We start from the raw sequence: 20,200 nt of genomic DNA, 5'->3' as shown, positions 1-20,200 counted from the left end.
ATTTAGTATACACAGTTTTGACCAAGCATTGTCAAAAATAAATAAATAAATGAATGAATGAATGAATAAATAAATAAACTCAAAAGAAATTTCAAAAACAAAAAGTTTAAATTGTATACACATGCAACTCAGTTGATGCAGAGAAGTGCTCAGTCAGTCCCGTGTTACTGTCATTTGTGTTTAAATCATTATTGACCTGCTGAGTGTTTTCCTGCCCTTAATTTTTTTGAAAACTTGCCTCTCCAAAAGCAAATGGTGCCCAAAAGCAAGGTAAAAATTATGCTAATTCTCCCAAGCCAAAATGGGCATGTAATGTGCTTAATTCAAGTAGTCAAATGAAAATTTTAGATTTGTTGAAAAGTGGCATGTCTTTAGCTGGACAACATTGTGGGAAAAACTGAATCAAGCAACCACAGTACAGTATTGAACTCTGTGTACCCTGAGCAGTCTCAGTTTTTCCTCAGTAGTGGTCTCCTTGGAACCATATACCCACAGATACCAAAGATCTAGTGTATATTGTTTGTGGAACAAATATATGTCATAAAAATAACTGGGACTGGAGAGATGCACATCAATTTCAGGATAATGGATGAGAGAAGAAATGGGATTGGTAGGGTTTTCAGGTGGTATTTGTAATGCATTATTAAATCTTGGAAGAATAATCTAAAGCAAATATTACAAAATGTTGAGATCAGGTACATGGATTGTGACAATTTTTCAGTATGTTTTAAATGTTTAAATAACAAATGCATTTCTTTAAAAATGTTAGTATTTAGCTAGTCACTAGTGGCTGACACCTATAATCCTAGCTACCCTGGAATCAGAGATCAGGAGGATCATGGTTTGAAGCAAGCCTGGGCAAATAGTTTGAGAGACTCTATCTTGAAAAAGCCTAACTCAAAAAAGAGCTGGCAGAGTGGCTCAAAGTGGTAGAGCACCTGCCTACCAAGTGTGAGGCCCTGAGTTCAAACCCCAGTACCATAAATAAAAATAAAAAAATTAAAAGGTTAGTATCATACTGTACAATTCATGGCACAGAATTAACCATAAATAATAGCACATTGTTCTCGGCCTTAGAGAAAAATAAATATTCCAAGAACTAAGCCTTAACCTACTTAGGTGATGTTCCAGGCTTTCCAGAAAGATGAAATTTAGTTCATTGTTGGCATAGGTTAAAATACAACAGAATGAGTTATTATCCACATACTTTGTAATTAACCTTCAGAGACCCAGATAAGCTGCTTATCTGACTCTACAAGTGTTTTTTTTTTTATTTGTTTGTTTTTGTGGTACTAATGATTGAACCCAGGGCCTTGTGTATGCTAGGCAAACACTTAACCACTGAGCTATATCCCTAGCCCTTGACTCTGCAAGTTTTTTTTGTTGTTTTTGTGGTGTTAGATTGAACCTAGAGTCTCTTGCATGCTAGGCATGTGCTTTAACACCTACTGAGCCTCTAAAATTAATTATTTTAATATATCTTTGACTATCTGTAGTCATCAAAAGTTATTTATAGGGCTGGGGACATGCTCAAGTGGTAGAACACTTTTGTAGCTTGAGGCCCTCAGTTCAAATTCCAGTACCACTCCAAAAAAAGATTTATAATTGTACTAGTTTGCTAGTGCTTCCATAACAAAGAACCATAAACTGTTGAACAATAGAAATTTATTAGTCCACAGTTCTGGAGGCTCAGAGTTTTCCAAGATCAAGATATCTCCAGGGTTGGTTCCTTAGGGCTATCAGAATTTGTGTCATGTCTCTTGCCTACCTTCTTCTGGTTTACTGGCATTTTTGGTGTTCTTTAGCTTGTGGAAGTATTGCCCTGTTCTTTGTTTTAATCTTCATGGTGGTCTCCTTGTGTTGTCTATGCCCAAATTTCACCTTTTTAGGATACCAATTATATTAGATTAGGGTCCATCCTAATGACTTCATTTTTAAAGTTTATTAGCATATATTAGTTGTACAGGGGGTGACTTTTCCATCTATACTTACAATGTACCATGATTAGTTTCACCTGCACCATCACTCGCTCCATGGATTTATCTTTAGTCATGTTGAGGTTTGAACCAAGGGTCTCATGCTTGCTAGACATGCATGTGGCATTTAAGTCACACCCCCAGGATGACTTAATTGTAATTACATCTGCAATTACTCTGTTTCCAAATAAGATTACATTCTGAGATATTGGGGGTGAGGAATTCAGTATATGAATTTTAGGGAGACACAGTTCAATCCATAACAATAATATTTGATAATTGAAAACAAGGTGATTGTACCGCATAAGTACAAATAAACTCTTTTTTTTTTTTTTTGGCAGTATTGGTGTTTGAACTCAGGGCTTCATGCTTGCTAGGCAGGTGCTCTGCCACTTGAGACACTCTACTAGTCTTTTTTGTTTCGTGTATTTTTGAGACACAGTCTCATGAACTATTTTGTGAGGCTTTTATTTTTTGTGCTATTGGGGTTTGAACTCAGGACCTCCAGGCTTGCTAGACAGGCACTCTACCACTTGAGCCACTCCATTAGCCCTTAAGAGACTGTTTTCAACAATCCATGTTTGGTTTATGGCTGCTTTCCTGCTAGGGTCTGAATTCTTTTGAGGGCAGGGATGATATTATGGTCACTTTCTTGACCTCTTGTAAGACTCTAGTAGTGCCTGTATGTATAACTGGTCCTAATAAAATGTTGAATTCATAAATACCTTGTAGTTTCCACCACATACTAATTCTTTTATAATATTAATCTCACTTTTAATTCTACTTATTTATTATAAACATTTCTGTGTTTGACCCCTTTGTGTGTGTGTGTGTGTGTGTGTGTGTGTGGCCGGGGGTTCTGAATTCAGGGCCTTGTGGGCACTCTGCCAATTGAGCCACACCCCCTGCCCTTTATGCTTTATTTTTTGAATAGGGTCTTGTCATTTATGCTCAGGATGGCCAAGACACAATTCTCCTGGTATAGCTGGAGCTGGTAGCACGTGTCACTCTGAGCCTCCTGAGCGCCACCTCCTGAGTAGCTAGGATTATTGGTGTGAGCCCCACATGGCCTTGGGTTTAAGACAGAACTGGCAGTTGAACTCAGGTCCTTGTGGTTGTCAGGCAGGCGCTTTACCACTTAGGTACTCCACCAACCTCTGCCAAGAGCATTCTGATACTAAGGGAGTCTGTTATAAAGGCTGTCCTTTTTTTCTCCCTCCCCCTTCCCTGCCTCCTTCTCTTTCTTTCTTTTTGGTGCTACTACAGTTTGAACCCAGGGCTTTGTGCTTGCTAGGCATGATGCCTCCAGTCCTTTTTGCTCTGGTTATTTTGGACACAGGGTCTCGCTTTTTGCCCAAGCCAACCTGGACTGTAATCTTCCTATTTTACATTTTGTTTTGTAGCTGGGATGACAGGTGCATGCCACCATCCTGAGCTTTTTTCTGTTATGATGGGGTCTCATAAACTTTTTTCCTGGGCTGGACTGGAACCATGATTCTCCTGATCTTAACCTCCTGTGTAGCTTGGGATGACAGGGTATACCACCCTGTTCAGCTGTTGGTTGAGTTGAGGGTCTCTAAAACTTTTTGCAAGAGGTTGACTTAGAATCTTGACCCTCCTGATCTCAGCCTCCCCAATAGCTAAGATTACAGGCATGAGCCACTGGAACCTGGCTATTATAAGGTGTTTCTACTTCCTCCTTCCCCTAAACAAAAAACATGGAGACTGGAAATTTAGTTGGAAAAATTCCTCATTCACAGGCAGGAAAGCTTCAAAAGAGAATGATTTCTTTTAAAGAACCCATATTCAGAGCTGGGCACATGTCTGTAATCCCAGCACTCAGGAGGCTGAGGCAGTGAGTTAAGAACCAAGAACCCATATCTGTAATCTTTTTTTTTTTTTGGAGGCACCGGGGTTTGAATGCAGTGTCTCAGGCTTGCCAGGCAGGCACTCTTACTGCTTGAGCTACTCCTCAGTCTTTTTTTGAATTGTTGTTTTGGGTGATACTAAGGTTTGAACCCAGGCCTTTGTGTTTGCTAGACACTCAACCAGAGCCACACCTTCAGCCTCCCCGTATCAGTTAGAACATTCACATGAAGGTCAATTTCTCACCCACTTTCTTAGGAAGATCGTCTATTATGTTGTCATGACACATAATGGAGCCATTTATTTATTTATTTATTTTGAGTTTGAACTTAGGGCCTCACACTTGCTAGGGAGGCTCTCAACCATTTGAGCTGCTCTGCCAGCCCTGGAGCCATCTATTTAGTCTATCTCTAGGTCTGAGGGAAGAAATGAAGAGATTATGAAAACTTTCAAAAGCCTTCTCCACTCAAAATGGAGGGAGCTAACAAGAATAACTTCTAGAAAGATATTCACACTGTCCAAATGAGGAGAATGGCAAATGAGAGGAATGGCAATCCACTTTAGTGATAGGACTTGAAGTCAGATGGCCTGAGTTTAGTCCCAGCTCTGTTTCTTACTGATTCTGTAATGTTGCACAAGTTGTTTGAATCTCTCTAAGATCCAGTTTCCTTATCTGTAACATGAAAATACTACTACTGCATATCTCAAGATTTCTGTAGGGATTAAGTGAGAGTTTAAGGGATTAAGTGGCAGTTAGTATGTTTTCAAAGTGTTAGTTGTAGTTATTCTCACGATTCTCATGATCACTTCTATAATCCTGTCACTACTCAAAGGATTGTCTTATATATTCATCTCTGCTGTAGCACTTATGCTATAACTTTGAAAAAAATATTTCTGCATCTATTTTCTTGCAGACTATAAGAGATGCATTTTAAAATTTTTATTCCATTATTGCCTAGTATACATTGCACTTAAAATATATTTGGGTCAATCTGAATGAAGGCTAGTACTTGAGTTCCTCTAAATGATTGGACCTTTGTACAGAATATTTGTAAAGTATGGATAAAATATAAGCAGGCTTTAATGCTATTGCTCAAGATCTAGTAGGGAAGAAAATGATGATTCCTTGCCAAATATGAAAGCTGAGGATTATATGTATATTTGTTATATACTGTCCTCAAAGAAAGTATTGTTCTTCTGACAGCCTTTGAGTCCCAGAACACCTGAGTCTTTCAGTTCCCAGTTTCGTTGTCACAGACTGTCCCAGACAAGTGGCTCTTGGTCCTTTTGTTTTATGGCAACTAGATGTGATCCCAACACTTGAATATGTCTAGGTGTTTCAGGACATATTCACACAGACAATTCACTGATCCTTAAAAAATATGGAAGCACTGATGCCTGTAATCCTAACTATGTGGGAGGCAGAGATCAGGAAGATCGAGGATGAAACAGCCAAGGCAAATAGTTTGAGATACCATGTCTTAAAAATATCCAACACAAAAACATGGCTGATGGAGTGGCTCAAGTGGTAGAGCACCTGCCTAGCAAGCATGAGGCCCTGAGTTCTACCACCAAAAAAAAAAAAAAAAATTACCAGGAGAAGATAGAAAACAAGAGGAGCATATAAACCGCAGTAGGAATTCAGAGCAGGGAGACAGTATTTTTGACTGATAGCATTTATCTGGAAAATACCTGGGAATTTAGTAGGAGAGATAATATTCACATTTGGTGTTAAAGAATGAAGAATATTTATTTATTTAATTTTTATTTCCTTTATTCATATGTGCATACAATGATTGGGTCACTACTCCCCCCTTACCCCCCTACCATCCCTTTCCTCCCACCCCCTCCCTTCCCCCCTCACTCCCTCCCTTCCCCCCTCACTCCCTCCCTTCCCCCCACCACTCCCTCGCTTCTAGGCAGAAACTGTTTTGCCCTTATCTCTAATTTTGTTGAAGAGAGAGTATAAACATTAATAAGGAGGACCAGGGGTTTTTGCTAGTTGAGGTAAGGATAGCTATATAGGGAGATTCCTATATAGATTCCTAAATTGATAAATTCCTAAATTGATTCTTCTGGAACTAACCTTTTCTCCAGCTCCTAGTCCCCTTCTCCTCTTGGCCTCTGTTGCTTTAAAGTTTCTGCATTAGTTCCTTTGTGTTGAAGACATCAAATTCTATCTTTTTTTTGGGTTATCTACCTATCCTCATACCTCCCTTGTGTGCACTCGCCTTATCATGTAATCAAAGTCCAGTCCCCTTGTCGTGTTTGCCCTTGATCCAAAGTTTGCATATGAGGGAGAACATACAACTTTTGGTCTTCTGAGCCTGGCTAATCTTGCTCAGGATGATGTTCTCCAGTTCCATCCATTTACTTGAAAATGATAAGATTTCATTCTTCTTCATGGCTGCATAAAATTCCATTGTGTATAAATACCACATTTTCTTAATCCATTCATCAATAGTGGGGCATCTTGGCTGTTTTCATAACTTGGCTATTGTGAATAGTGCTGCAATAAACATGGGTGTACATATACCTCTGGAGTAACCTGTGTCCCATTCCTTTGGATATAACCCCAAGAGTGGTATTGCTAGATCAAATGGCAGGTCTATGTTTAGATTTTTAAGAAGCCTCGAAATTTTTTTCCAGAGTGGTTATACTAGTTTGCATTCCCACCAGCAGTGTACAAGGGTTCCTTTTTCTCCACATCCTGGCCAATACCTGTTGTTGGTGGTGTTGCTAATGATGGCTATTCTAACAGGGGTGAGGTGGAATCTTAGTGTAGTTTTGATTTGCATTTCCTTTATGGCTAGAGATGGTGAGTATTTTTTCATGTGTTTTTTGGCCATTTGAATTTCTTCTTTTGAGAAAGTTCTGTTTAGTTCACTTGCCCATTTCTTTACTGGTTCATTAATTTTGGGAGAGTTTAGTTTTTTGAGTTCCCTGTATATTCTGGTTATCAGTCCTTTGTCTGATGTGTAGCTGGCAAATATTTTCCCCCACTCTGTGGGTGGTCTCTTCAGTTTAGAGACCATTTCTTTTGTTGAGCAGAAGCTTTTTAGTTTATAAGGTCCCATTTGTCTATGCTTTCTCTTAGTTGCTGAGCTGTTAGGATCCATTAAGGAAGTCTTTGCCTATACCTATTACTTCCAAAGTATTTCCTACTTTTTCCTGTACCAACTTTAGAGTTTGGGGTCTCATATTAGGGTCCTTGATCCATTTTGAGTTAATAGTACTACAGGGTGATAAACATAGATCTAATTTCAGTTTTTTGCAGACTGCCATCCAGTTTTCCCAACATATATTTTTAGTGCCTTTGTCAAAAATAAGTTGGGTATAGTTATGTGGATTCATATCTGGGTCCTCTATTCTGTTCCACTGGTCTAAGAATGAAGAATATTTTGAACATGTGGAAAGGAAGTGTATTGTGAATGTCTTTCTTAAGCACAGAACTCTTCCTTCCTTCCTTCCTTCTCCTCCTCCTCCTCCTCTTCCTCCTTCTCTTCCTCCTCCTTGTTCCTTTCTTTGTAGTGATAGTAAGTAGAAGCAGTAGTAGTAGTACTGGGGATCAAACCCAGGGCCTTGTGCAATTCTAAGTGTACATTCTATCTCTGAGCTGTACTTCCTGCCCTACTAATGTATTTTCTTTTTCAAATAGTCTGTCCTTTTGCCATTTTTTATTTGTGGTACTGAGGTTGGATCTCAGGGCCTAGATCTTGAGTTACTCCACCAGTCCTTTTTTGTGATGGAGTTTTTTGAGATAGGGTCTCACCAACTATTTGCCCAGGCTGGCTTCAAACTGTGATCCTCCTAATCTCTGCCTCCTGAGTAGCTAGGATTACAGGCGTGAGTCACTGGTGCCTGGCATCCCCTTTGCCACTACAAATATTATCATCATAATAGCTAACATTTATCGACTATCTTCAGAATGCCAGAATATGTTCTATGTGCTTTATATTTATTGAAAATACAGATACCTGTTATCTGTATTTTAAAGGAAATGAGACACGAGGCCCAGACAGGTTATGTAATTCTATTGCTTAAGATCACACAGCTATATAGTAGCTTAGATTCCAAAATTGAAATCAGAGTCTAGGATGAAATACTGATGGCTGAGTTAAATGTTTTTTCTGTATAATCTCTTTTTTTCTGCATTGTTCTTTCCACCAACCATTGCCTTTTTATCCTTTTACATTTTTATCAGTTATACATGCATATAGTTTATAAAGAGTCTATCAGTAAGTACTGAACATTTATTAGGACAAACAACAGTTCCATCTCTTTATCATTAGAAGTTTTTTTAATGGAACTTGCTTAGTGCTTATTAAGATGTGTGAGGTATTAGAGGAGAAGCTTTGTATTTGCAGCTCTCTTCGTTCATCCATCTGTCTCTTTCTCTCTCTGGTACTAGGGATGAAACCCAGGGTGCTCTGCCACTTGAGCTGTTTTTTTGGCTCCTGCTTGTCTATCTCCCTCCTCTCCTCTCTCCACCTTTCCCCTCCCTCCCTCACTTCCTTCCTTACCTTCTTTCTTTAGGTACTGTGGTTTGAATTCTGTGCTTTGCACTAGGTAGGTGCTCTACTGCTTGACCACATCTCCATCCATTTTTGCTCTGGTTATTTTGGAGATAGGGTCTTGCTTTTCGCCCTGGCCAGCCTGGATTGCAATGCTCCCTTTTTACAACTCCTGCCACCACTTTCATGACAGATGCAACTTTATTCTGATGAGATGAGGTCTTGCAAACTTTTGCCTGGCCTGCCCTTGAACCACCATCCTACTGATCTCAGTCTCCCAAGTAGCCAGGTATGAGCTACTGGCACTGGGCGGCTGCTTCTTCTTCTTCTTCTTCTTTCTTCTTTCTTCTTCCTTCTTCCTTCTTCCTTCTTCCTTCTTCCTTCTTCCTTCTTCTTCTTCTTCTTCTTCTTCTTCTTCTCCTCCTCCTCCTCCTCCTCCTCCTCCTCCCCTCCCCCTCCTCCCCCTCCTCCCCCTCCTCCCCCTCCTCCTCTTTTCTTCTTCTTTCTCTCTCTCTTTTTTTCCACAATAGCATTATTAGTTTTTAAAAAATTATTATTATTGTTGTACTGGGTGATGACATTTACAAAAGTAATATTTACAAATATTACAAAAGTGCATTTGTAACATTTATAAAAGTTCTTACAATATATCATAATTGAATTCACCCTCTCCATCATTCTCCTTGCTCCCTGGCTCTACTTGCTTTCTTCATGCTGTACCTTATTTGAGAGCAAGAGTTGGCCAGCATTCAGTGTATTTCCAATTGTGTAGGGAGATGTCAGCTATGATTTTAGGTAGTTACTCAGCTGTCCCAGTCTTTGGCTGCCTTGTCAAGGATGTCATCACTTTTCCTTAGATTCATCTCTCTTTGAGTTCTCACTTCCTAGGTACGGGTACCATGTTCTCTTACCTGGAATTCTGTGACAGTTTTCTTACTTGTCACTTGCCTCCCTTCATTTTATTCTGTACACTGCATCTAGAATCACTTTTCTGAAATGTGAGTTGGATTATGTTACTACCTTGCTTAAATTCCCCCAGGATAAAGCCTCGATCTCTAAATTCCTTAGATTGGTTTACAAGACCCTTTGCAACCCAGTTTTCCTGGATTTTCTCCTCAGCTTTTGCTATTTTCTATTCAGTTCCAACCATAATGGAACTACCAGTGGTTCCTCAAATGCACTTCTTTTCTGAGGATACATGTACCATCTGAGAACTATTTGCCCAGGGTTGACCCAAACCTTGATCTTCCTGATTGAAGCCTCCAAATAGCTAGAATTACAGGTGTGAACCACTGGCATTCAGCCATTGTAAGTGTTTTGCTTTTCTTTTTTCATTTATTTATTTATTTACTTATTTTTGGTAGTATGGAGGTTTGAACTTAGGATCTTGGTAGGTAGACTCTCTACCACTTGAACCACCCCAGCCCCCAGCATCCCCGCTGCTTTTTGTGTGTGTGTGTGTGAGTGTGGTACTAGGGTTTGAAATCAGGACTTAGTACTTGCTGGACAGGAACTCTGGTGCTTGAGTCTTAACTCCAGCCTGATTTTTTTTTCCTTGCTTTTCCCCACATTCCTAACTTTCAGACTTGTCTGAGTGATACATATTCTCTCCCTTTAATTATTGATTGATTTAATCTGCTAGCTTTTCTTTCCAAACATTTGTTGAGCTCCTACATATGCTACTGGTCAACTGTTCTTGGGTCTAATTATCACTCTTGATTTAATTAAAGGACAGGATGGTGGGGTCATACTGTAGGTATGGGTACTTACATGCATGAAGAGTTGCCTTGTGCTGCTTTCCTTAGCTCAGGACTAACAGGCATTTATTTTAGCAAGGCACTTAGAGCAAAATGGACTTCTTTTTTCAAATGTGAGTGGCAACTGCCTGGGTATAGAATTCCTGGATTGCAATCTTTTGTCATTAGATAAAGTAGATAGAAGATGCTTATCACTAGAATATTTTTAGATCCTGATCTCTAACTAGTTTTATCTGATAGGTTTGTGTGTGTGTGTGTGTGTGTGTGTGTGTGGTACTAGAGTTTGAATTCAGGGCCCCAGCTTGCTAAGGCAGGCATTCTACTATTTGAGCCATGCCTCCAGCCCTTTTTTATTTAGTTATTTTTCAGATAAGATCTTTGCTTTTGCCCAGGCTTATCATGAACTGTGATCTTTCTACCTGTGCCTCCTACATAGCTGGGATTATAGGTATGCACTACCACACTTGATTTGTTGAGATGGGGGTCTTGTCACCTTTTCCCCCTGGGCTGGCCTTAAACTGTAATCCTCTGAATTTCTGCTTCCTACGTAGCAGGGGATTACAGGCAAGAACCACCTTAACTGATATTCTTTAAAGTCTTTCAAGGTGCAAATTCAGGACTTTCTTCATCTGAAGAAAACTTTCTTCTATTACTTCTGTTCTATTTTTTTCTGTTATCTATGTGTTAGAGCTCTGCTTACATGCCGTCAGACTCCTTCCCTTTTACCATTGCATTGATCTCTTTTTCATTCTTAGTTTCTTAAACTTCCCCTTTAAATTGTCACTTAAGTTTTCTTCTAAATTGACTCTTGACTCTTCTATCACTGCTTTTTTTTGAGTTGGCGCCTTACTGTCTGTGTTGCATAGGCTGGTCTAGAAAATTCTGGGTTAAGGACTTCTCTTACCTCATTCTCCCAAGTAACTGGGACAACAGATGTGCACCTTCATGTCAGGCTCCTTGAACTTATTTTATTTTTCTTTTTTTGTGATGGGGATTGAACCCAGGGCTTTATGCATGCTAAGTACACATTCTACCACTGAGCTACATACCCAGTCTCTCTCCCCCCTTTTAAAATTTAGAAGCTCTAAAAAAAAATACTACCTAAAAATCTTTTTTTAAATACATAATTTAAAAAGTGTTGGGTTGTGGGTGTGACTGAAGTGGTAAAGTGCTTGTTTAGCATGTGCTAAAAGAAAAATAAATGAAAGTTACTTTAATCTTGAGTGCTGTGTTTTTCTTACATTGTTTTAGAATTATATCATAGTCTTCAAAATAATCTAAATGCTTCTTCTATGAATAATGAGATATTCATTCATATGCAGTACTCCCTACACCTCTAACAGGATGAAAGAGTATTTTTTAGATGATCATACTTTTCCTCTTGGATTTTAACGAAGGGTGTTGATTGCTAGTTAAGTGATTCAGTAGCCTCAGGAGAATGAGCACTTGCCTAGCAAGTGTGAGTTCAAACCCTAGTGCCACAAAAAAACCAAACTGGATTGTAAGGTGACTGCAAAGAGAACAGCTCAAAGCAGAGAACACAGATATAAAATGGAGGCAGGAATGCCAAGCTGTTATCCTGTTAGTTAATTTATGAGCCCAAGTAAGGAACCAGTGTGGTTTTTTTTTTAGCAAAAGCAGTTTACAGTTCTTTTCCTTCCAAATTAGAAAGTGTTTATAAGGTCTTTGATTCCCTTTTTAGTAATTTCTGATGGCCATTCTGCACCTGAGAAAAAGCTTTTTTTAAATTTTTTTTTATTTTTTATTTTGTTTTGAGACAGGGTCTGGCTGTGCAGCCCAGGCAGGCCTGGAACTTGTGACTTCTTTCTGTCTCCTGAGTGCTGGATTACAGGAATCAGCCATCATGGTTAGTTAGCTAAATCAGCCATCATGGTTTCTTTCTTTTTTTTCCTTTATTTTTGGGTGGTACTGTTAACAGTGCTGGTGTAGTCTGTGATCAGAAGACTTCCAAGTTCTTTGTCCCTCGTGGAAGAATCCACGGCAGGACATGTGGGTATAAATGGAGTTTATTAAAAGTTAGAGAAGGGAAATAAAAAAGGGAGCATGGTGGGGTTCAGGGGGAATCAAAGGTTGAGAGAATGTGCTTCTCTTCTCCAGTGCTTTTAAAATTTACACTAATTTAGGGGAAGGGAGGAACCAGGTGATTCCCATCCAATAATCAAGGAGTGGGGTGGGGCATGGGTGATTCCCGGCCAGGTGAGGTGAGGGTGATCCCTGAGTCTGAGCATTGTTAATCTGAGATGTAATATTTTTCTATGAGTCCCAAACTTTCCCTAATTTTAGCCTGCCTCAGTACTAGGGATTGAACTCAGAGCTTTGTACTTGCTAGGCAGGTTCTCTTCCACTTGAGCTACTCTACTAGCCTTTTTTGTGTTGGTTATTTTTGAGGTAGGGTTTCGTTTTATGCCCAGGCCGACCTGGATCATGAGCCTCCTATTTGTGCTTCCTGTGGTAGCTGGAATGACAGGCATATGCCTCTGGGCTAAGCCATTGGTTGAGATGGGGCCAGCTTTTTGCCCAGGCTAGCTTTGAAATTCCATCCTTCCCTATCTCCACATCCCAGATAGCTAGGATTATAGGCTTGAGCCACTATACCTGGCCCATAATTTTCTTAAGGTCCAAATTTTACTTTCCCTCATAAAAATAATTAGTTTAAGATAATATTTAAAGTAAGGCCTAAGTAGGGGCTAGGAGTGCACATGTGTGGTAGAGCATGCATAGCATGTGTGAGGCCCCAGATTTAATTTACAGTGCCAAAAAAGCAAAAAGGCTTAGATATATAAGCAGGAGTGATTTAATATATATTATCGTATTTAAAACATGATGAGATTATTACAGGACCATTAAAAACAACAGTTGTAGTGCCAGACATGGTGGTACACATCTATAATCCCAGCATTCAGGAGGCTGAGGCAGGAAGATCTCCAGTTTGAGGCCAGCCTGGGATACATAGCAAGTTCAGGGTCATCCTGAGTTATGTAAAAAGATCATGTTTCAAAATAAAAAGCAAGGCAAATAAAAAATGACAGTTGGAAAGACTACAAATAAACATGGAAAACTTTGCAATACTCTGAGAGGAGAAAATTGTTTTTCACTGTATGATTTTCTTAGTCTGAGTATTCGGCTTTGATAGAGTTCATGAAGGAAAGGGAAGAAAAAGGGCATCTTGCTAGCCAGTCCAAACAGCTGGTCAACACACCTGTGGTCAGTTAGTGCACCTTTATGTCCAATATTTTGACAAGTATGAAAATCTAATACAACAGAATTGTAGCAGTTTTTAATGATGTCAGAATGAAAAAAGGGCAGTGGGATTACATGATTCCTGCCTTTAAAAATGTTAGCTTTCAAATAAAAAGGAAATGGTGATTATTGTATTTAAGCAATATACTCTTTAATGCTAGATTATGAAAACAGGAGGGCTACAAACAAGGAACCAGTGCCACAGGCTTTGGAAGTTGTCTCATGAGCAGGACAGGCTAGAACAAGGCAGGTCAGCCATTTCCTGTGCCTGGAGAACCAGGTCACCGCAGTCAGTGTGAATAGGATTATTTCCTATAATCTCCAGGTTCCTGTTGTAGATTAGATTCCACGGTAAGGTCAGAAAAACTCAGGAGCTGAAGTTGTAATATTTTTGAGGGTTATGTATAGTTCTTAGGTATTCTCTTAGTTCTGTCTTTACTTGTGAGGAGCCTGGGGAAAAGTGCTTTGCCTGGGTTGTCTTTCTTTAGCTTTTCATATTGGCTTAAGATTCATAAAAGCCTAACTGTCCTGTAATGAATATTACTTTCTACACATCTTTTCTTCTTCTTGTTTATAATTTTGTGGAAGAGGAGGGATTTTATGCTGGAGACTCGCCTAGCTCTTTGGAGCTCAGTTTGCTGCAATGGCCATGAGAATGGGAGCCATGGACTGTCATTTTAATATTGAGTTGTAAGGGCTCTTTATATATTTAGATACAAAGCTCTCATCACGTGTATTATTTGCAAATATTTTCTCCCATTCTGTGCTTATATTTTCACTTATTAGTGTCCTTTAATGTGCAAAAGTTTTAATTTTGATGAGGTTCAGTTCATTTTGCTTTGATTATTTTGGAGATAGGGTCTTTCCAATTATTTGCCCCCTTCAAGTGCCAGCTACTCTGCTGCTTGAGCCATACCTCCAGTCCATTTTTCTCCAGTTATCTTGAAGATGGAGTCTTGAGAACTATAACCCTGGCCTGACCTCGTAGAAACCACTGTCTTCCCGAACTTAGCCTCTTGAGTAACTAGGATTATAGATATGAGCCACTGGTGCCTGGCAGCAAGAATGATTGAATGTACCAGGTGTCCAAAACAAAGGAAAGCACTTAATCCAAGGTGAATTTAAACCAAACCCCCAATCTATTGGTTTTTTGTTTTTTCTTTTTACCATGACTACTCCTAAAGTTAGAGCACTCAGTGTGCTTCTTAGCAGATGTGCCTGTGCCCATATCTGGGCATGTACTATCTTTGCTTTGCTTTACTACTCATTTTTTTTTTTTTTGCAGTACTAGAGCTTGAACTCAGGGCCTTCGCCTTGAGCCACTCTGTCAGCCCTTTTTATGATGGGTATTTTCAAGATAGGGTCTCGTGAACTATTTGCCTGAGCTGGCTTTGAACCGCAGTCCTCCTGATCTCTGCCTCCTGAGTAGCTAGGGTTATATGCATGAGCCACTGGTGTCTGGCTCTAATAAACTTTCTTGATCTCTACTTCCATGTGTCCTTAAATTCTTGTTGTGACTTTATAAACCTGGTACTTGAGGGCCAGTAGAGGCCTCTTCTCTTTTGTAGACCTCCTGCAGCCTCAGCAGTTCCCATAACACTCTTGCTTCAGCCTCCTGAATGATGGGATTACCAGTGTGGGCTACCCATTTTTTCTTATGTTCCCTGCATGTTTCAGTTACAACTGCAAAGGTAAATTTGTTGTAATTTTATCTTTTAACAAAACACATGGACTATCTGTCCACTGTGTCCCATTAAATTCAGCTCTGGATGTATTGCTTTCTGGAAGTGCAACTCATTCCAGATTACATGCCTCGTTCCTTTCAACTCATTCCACTAGCTCTTAGAAGTAAGGCTTTGCCTTAGGCCTTTACACATGCTCACAGAGCTATTTTTTAAATTTCCTGGGGGAAAAAAGAGCAGGGGATATAGCTTGATGGTAGAGCACTTGCCTGGCTTGCACAAGGCCCTGGGTTTGATACTCAGTACTTTTAAAAAAGTTCAAAAATGAAAATGTACTTTAGGAAATTGACTAGTATGGTCTCAATGTCATTTAGGCAAGGAATAGGTTCTCCTAGAATTCAGAGCCAGGAAAATATCTGTTTCTTGGGGAAACTTCAAGGTTTCCTTGTGATTAAGATTTAAGTAATTCATTTGTGATTCATTTTTTTTGTCTCATCTGTTGGTTCCCGTGGCATTATACTGTCATACCATATTAAATTCATGTGTATACTCAGATGTTTCATAAATGTGAGTGGAAGGGAAAGACAAAGGGAAGGCAATTATTTCAGCAGCTGTTGGAATATTCTGGATGAAAGAAACAGAGATGGAAAGTTAGATTTCAAATTCAAGGGACAATTCACAGACAGATAGGATATAGAGATTCAGGGACAAAGAGGCCATAAGCAAGGTTTCTGGTTTAGAAAACAGTAAGAGAAGATAAAGCCACTAACCAAGGTAAGGGAATGGGTATGGAAGCTAGGGAAAAGCTTAGATGAGTTTTACATATGTTGAGCTGTCAAAACAAACATTAATTATTTATCATTTCCCCCCACCTACCCACTTACTTTCACAAAATAGTAGGAGGACCTCAGCATAAGAGAAGGAATACAGAAGAGCAAAGATGATCAGTAAAGAACAAAGTTGCAAAATAAATGGGAACACTCCCAGCTGAGCTCAAAGCAAAGATAAAACACCAACTATGACCAGATAAGATCAACCTAGAACAGATTAGAGGGACCTAACATTCCCTGGAGCACTAGGGTAGGAGTAGCATTGTTACAGCACTGTTAAATGCTGTTAAATGTTAATGATAATGATACATCTTTATTGTAAGCACTCCTTTTCATGTTTATTTTTCTTTGAAATAAGCAAAGATGTTGTGGGCTGGGGCAGTTTGACTCCCTAATTGACAACTCTTAGACCCTACCCCGGTGCCCCAGCTGCCTTAAGCAAAGGACTATCAGCCAAGCAGTCAGCCCCACTTTCCTCATGCCAGCATATCTCCTTTGAATACGCTACAGATGCCTGGAGGAAGCTGCACAGCAACTGTAGTTGCTTGCTGCCAAAGCACAACCCTGGCTCCTGAAGTCTCTGTCCCAGTTACAACTATTTCAAACTTCTGGCACTGGATTTTGTGCCATCACAAGCTTTGGTGTACTCTAGCCATTTCTACCCAATGGGAGTGGGGGGACCTCCCTGGTGGACCAGGCAGAAGGTCTGTGACTGGTGGAAACACAGTCCTTTGTTTGCATAAAGGTCTACTGCAATTGGTGCAAATACTTTTGCCACAGCCCTTTTCCAGCCAGCTGTTCAGCTCACTTTTTTCAGCCAGTGGGGAGAGACCCACCCCTTCCTCCACTGCTCCCTGGTGGTGTAACATTAGGCCCAATAAAAGGCTCCTCTCAAGTGGTCTTTTCTTCCATACTATCTTGTTATTTATTGTTTTGGTTTTTTTGAGACAGTCTTGCTAAATTGCCTAGGCTGGTTTGGAACTCACTATTGTAGCTCAGCTGGCCTCAAACTGATGTTCCTCCTGCCTCAGCCTCCTGAGTGCTGGATTTGTAGACATGTACCACAACACCTTGCTCTATCTTGCCTACTTTTTATTTTTATCATTAATACAACAGGCTGAGCTGTACTAATGATGGGACACAGGATGTGGCAGCAGAGTGGTGGCAGCAGTGGAGGTGGTAGCAGCAGTCACTGCCCCAATGACAGAAGTGACAAGAGGGCACCTGAAGAGTTCCAGAGAGTATCCAGAGTATAAACAGTGGAGAGCAGAGGCAACAGAGACAATAAGGGCTGTGAAGAGCTAAAAATGAGAAACTGTGGGCCCTGGTCACTGAAAGACTTCCAAGGAGCTGCTGAGCTTTAAAGACCAAGGGTCACAGACACCTTGGACCCATGGGAGTTAACACTAATTGCTGTCAAGGACTGGGGATCCTGACATCCTCAGCCTGAGAACAGTAACACTTGTCACTGTAAGGCTGAGGGTCCCAACACCTGAAGATTGTAGGACAGCTATAACACTAAAAGGTTCTGCTTGATGATGACTGCTGCTACCACTCACTGCTGCTGAAAGCCAAGGATTACAATAGCTGCCAAGTGCCAGGGCCACTGGTGGTTAAAGCCCAGAGCAATAACCCTCCAATCTGAGTGCTTAGAGCCATAAGTCCCTAGCATCTAAAGCCTGGAGCAATAGACCCCTGGCTATCAGAGTTTGGAGCTGCAAGCTTCTGGGTCTGCTAGTCCAGCCCCAAGGCCTTGTGCACTCGAGGACCTGGGATCGCCAGCTTCTCCTCACATGCCTGTTTTCTATCTGGGTAGAGCAAAAGGACCTCAGCCAGCTGATTGGTGAGAGACACACAGAAAAATCACTTGGCTACATTGCAGCATGCCTGTGTCTCTTGTCCCCACATAGACCAGGGCACAGCCAATGTGACCTGTTGGGGAGCACTGGCATCCAACTCCAAGCATGGGAACTGACTCCTGTCAAGGAAACTCAGGGAATGCAGGGACAACTTGAGTTCCTTGTCTTCTGCCTTAAAAAAATATCTTTCAGGATGGATTATTAGATCTACCTATTTATTAATCATAGCAAAATAATTCCTATTCCCTATAATGAATTTTTAAATTTCAATTATTGTATTTTTAATTTCCTGATTTTCTTACTATGCATGCTAGGCAAACACTCTACCACTTTACTACACCTTCAAGGGGTCCCTCTACCCCTTTTTAATTTGTTAGCTTTGTTTCAATTTTTTTTTAAATTTTTCTTTTATTATTCATATGTGCATACAAGGCTTGGTTCATTTCTCCCCCCTGCCCCCACCCCCTCCCTTACCACCCACTCCGCCTCCTCCCTCTCCTCCCCCAATACCCAGCAGAAACTATTTTGCCCTTATTTCTAATTTTGTTGTAGAGAGAGTATAAGCAATAATAGGAAGGAACAAGGGTTTTTGCTGGTTGAGATAAGGATAGCTATACAGGGCATTGACTCACATTGATTTCCTGTGCGTGGGTGTTACCTTCTAGCTTAATTCTTTTTGATCTAACCTTTTCTCTAGTACCTGTTCCCCTTTTCCTATTGGCCTCAGTTGCTTTAAGGTATCTGCTTTAGTTTCTCTGCGTTAAGGGCAACAAATGCTAGCTAGGTTTTTAGGTGTCTTACCTATCCTCACCCCTTCCTTGTGTGCTCTCGCTTTTATCATGTGCTCATAGTCCAATCCCCTTATTGTGTTTGCCCTTGATCTAATGTCCACATATGAAGGAGAACATACGATTTTGGTTTTTTGAGCCAGGCTAACCTCACTCAGAATGATGTTCTCCGATTCCATCCATTTACCAGCGAATGATAACATTTCGTTCTTCTTCATGGCTGCATAAAATTCCATTGTGTATAGATACCACATTTTCTTAATCCATTCGTCAGTGGTGGGGCATCTTGGCTGTTTCCATAACTTGGCTATTGTGAATAGTGCCGCAATAAACATGGATGTGCAGGTGCCTCTGGAGTAACAGTCTTTTGGGTATATCCCCAAGAGTGGTATTGCTGGATAATTTTTTTGTTTTTTATGGCTGATTTTCAGTCCTTTATCATACTGAGAGTTCCACATGTGCTTATTTTAAACTCACATTGTTATACTGAGCTTGTTTTTTTCTTTTCTTTTTTTTTTTGGTGGTGCTAAGGTTTGAACTCAGGGCTTCATGCTTGCTAGGCAGCATTCTACCACTTGAGCTATAGGGTCTGACTTTGCACTGTGATCCTCCTGATCTCTTACTTGTGAATCTCTAGGATTATAGGTGTGAGCCCATAACTCCCACAGTGTTTCTCATTTGATAGTAGCTTTTCAATTATAAATACTGGTTATGAGTGGGGCTTCTAGACTTTTGTCTGTTGATAATATGAGGCGCAAAGGGAATCTTGACACTGGTGCTGGTTCTGGCTCTAAGGCTATTTCTGCTTTATCCTGATTCCCAGGGTTAAAGCCACCCTTCTCCTCCAACAAACTCTTCTTCCTCTTTCTCTCCCTCCTCTTCCTCCTCCTCCTCTTCCTTGTTTCTTGATGTAACTTTCTTTAAAGTATGAGACATGTTCACCTTCTTGCTATTTTTAACCATAACTTAGTTCTTCTTATTAGCATACATTTCAAGTTCCTTTACTGTCATTAGTGCTTTCTTGGGTTCTATTTTGTTAGTGATCCTCTTGATATTTAGCACCCAGAATTGAATTTTTTTTTGCTGAATGTTTAAATTCCTATGAACTACACATCTGCTCTTATCTTTTATGCTTCAGATTTCATTTACTTTCCACCACATTGTTCTCCTTGAAGCACCACATACACATAGTTCTTAAATTTTTTGTGAAGCTCTCCACTGGCTTTTTGGAAATAGTTCTTTGTGATTACTGACAGGAGCTCCTTGTGATAGATGCTTATTCTTAGAATAAGTTTCCCAGAAGTTTCTTCTCTTGTTTTAAAAGTTACTATTTACATTTTGCCTGTTATACTCTTGTTTTGGCATGAATGGGATGGAGGTTCTTTTTTTTTTTTTTCTTTTTTGCTTGGCTGGGGATCAAACAAACTCAGGGCCTTATGCATGCTAGGTAAGTGCTTTACCACAGAGCTACCTACATCCCCAGCACTGTAATGGTTTTTAACTAAAGAATATTTGAAATTTAATCTTTAAAAAGATATCTAGCATGAGACTGATAGCCTGCCACTAGAATAACTTCGTTTTCTCTACCTCCTTGTCAGGAGAGTGGAACTGAGATTTCTGCAGTAGGTATGAGATTAAATTTGATGACTTTGAAGCACTCTTTGACC

The 20,200-nt window shown here is 40.1% G+C and overlaps 1 protein-coding gene across 12 annotated transcripts in view; it reads left to right on the top strand.

Annotated features, from left to right (window-relative positions):
* Unc13b (unc-13 homolog B) overlaps positions 1-20,200 on the top strand; it is a 197,953-nt gene that overhangs the window by 27,987 nt on the left and 149,766 nt on the right. The window lies entirely within an intron of this gene.

The sequence above is a fragment of the Castor canadensis genome, chromosome 13 (genome assembly GCF_047511655.1).
Source record: "Castor canadensis chromosome 13, mCasCan1.hap1v2, whole genome shotgun sequence".
In the NCBI taxonomy this organism is placed as follows: Eukaryota; Metazoa; Chordata; class Mammalia; order Rodentia; family Castoridae; genus Castor; species Castor canadensis.
Note: the sequence above shows the minus strand (reverse complement) of the source record. Positions and strands in the feature narration are given on the sequence as shown.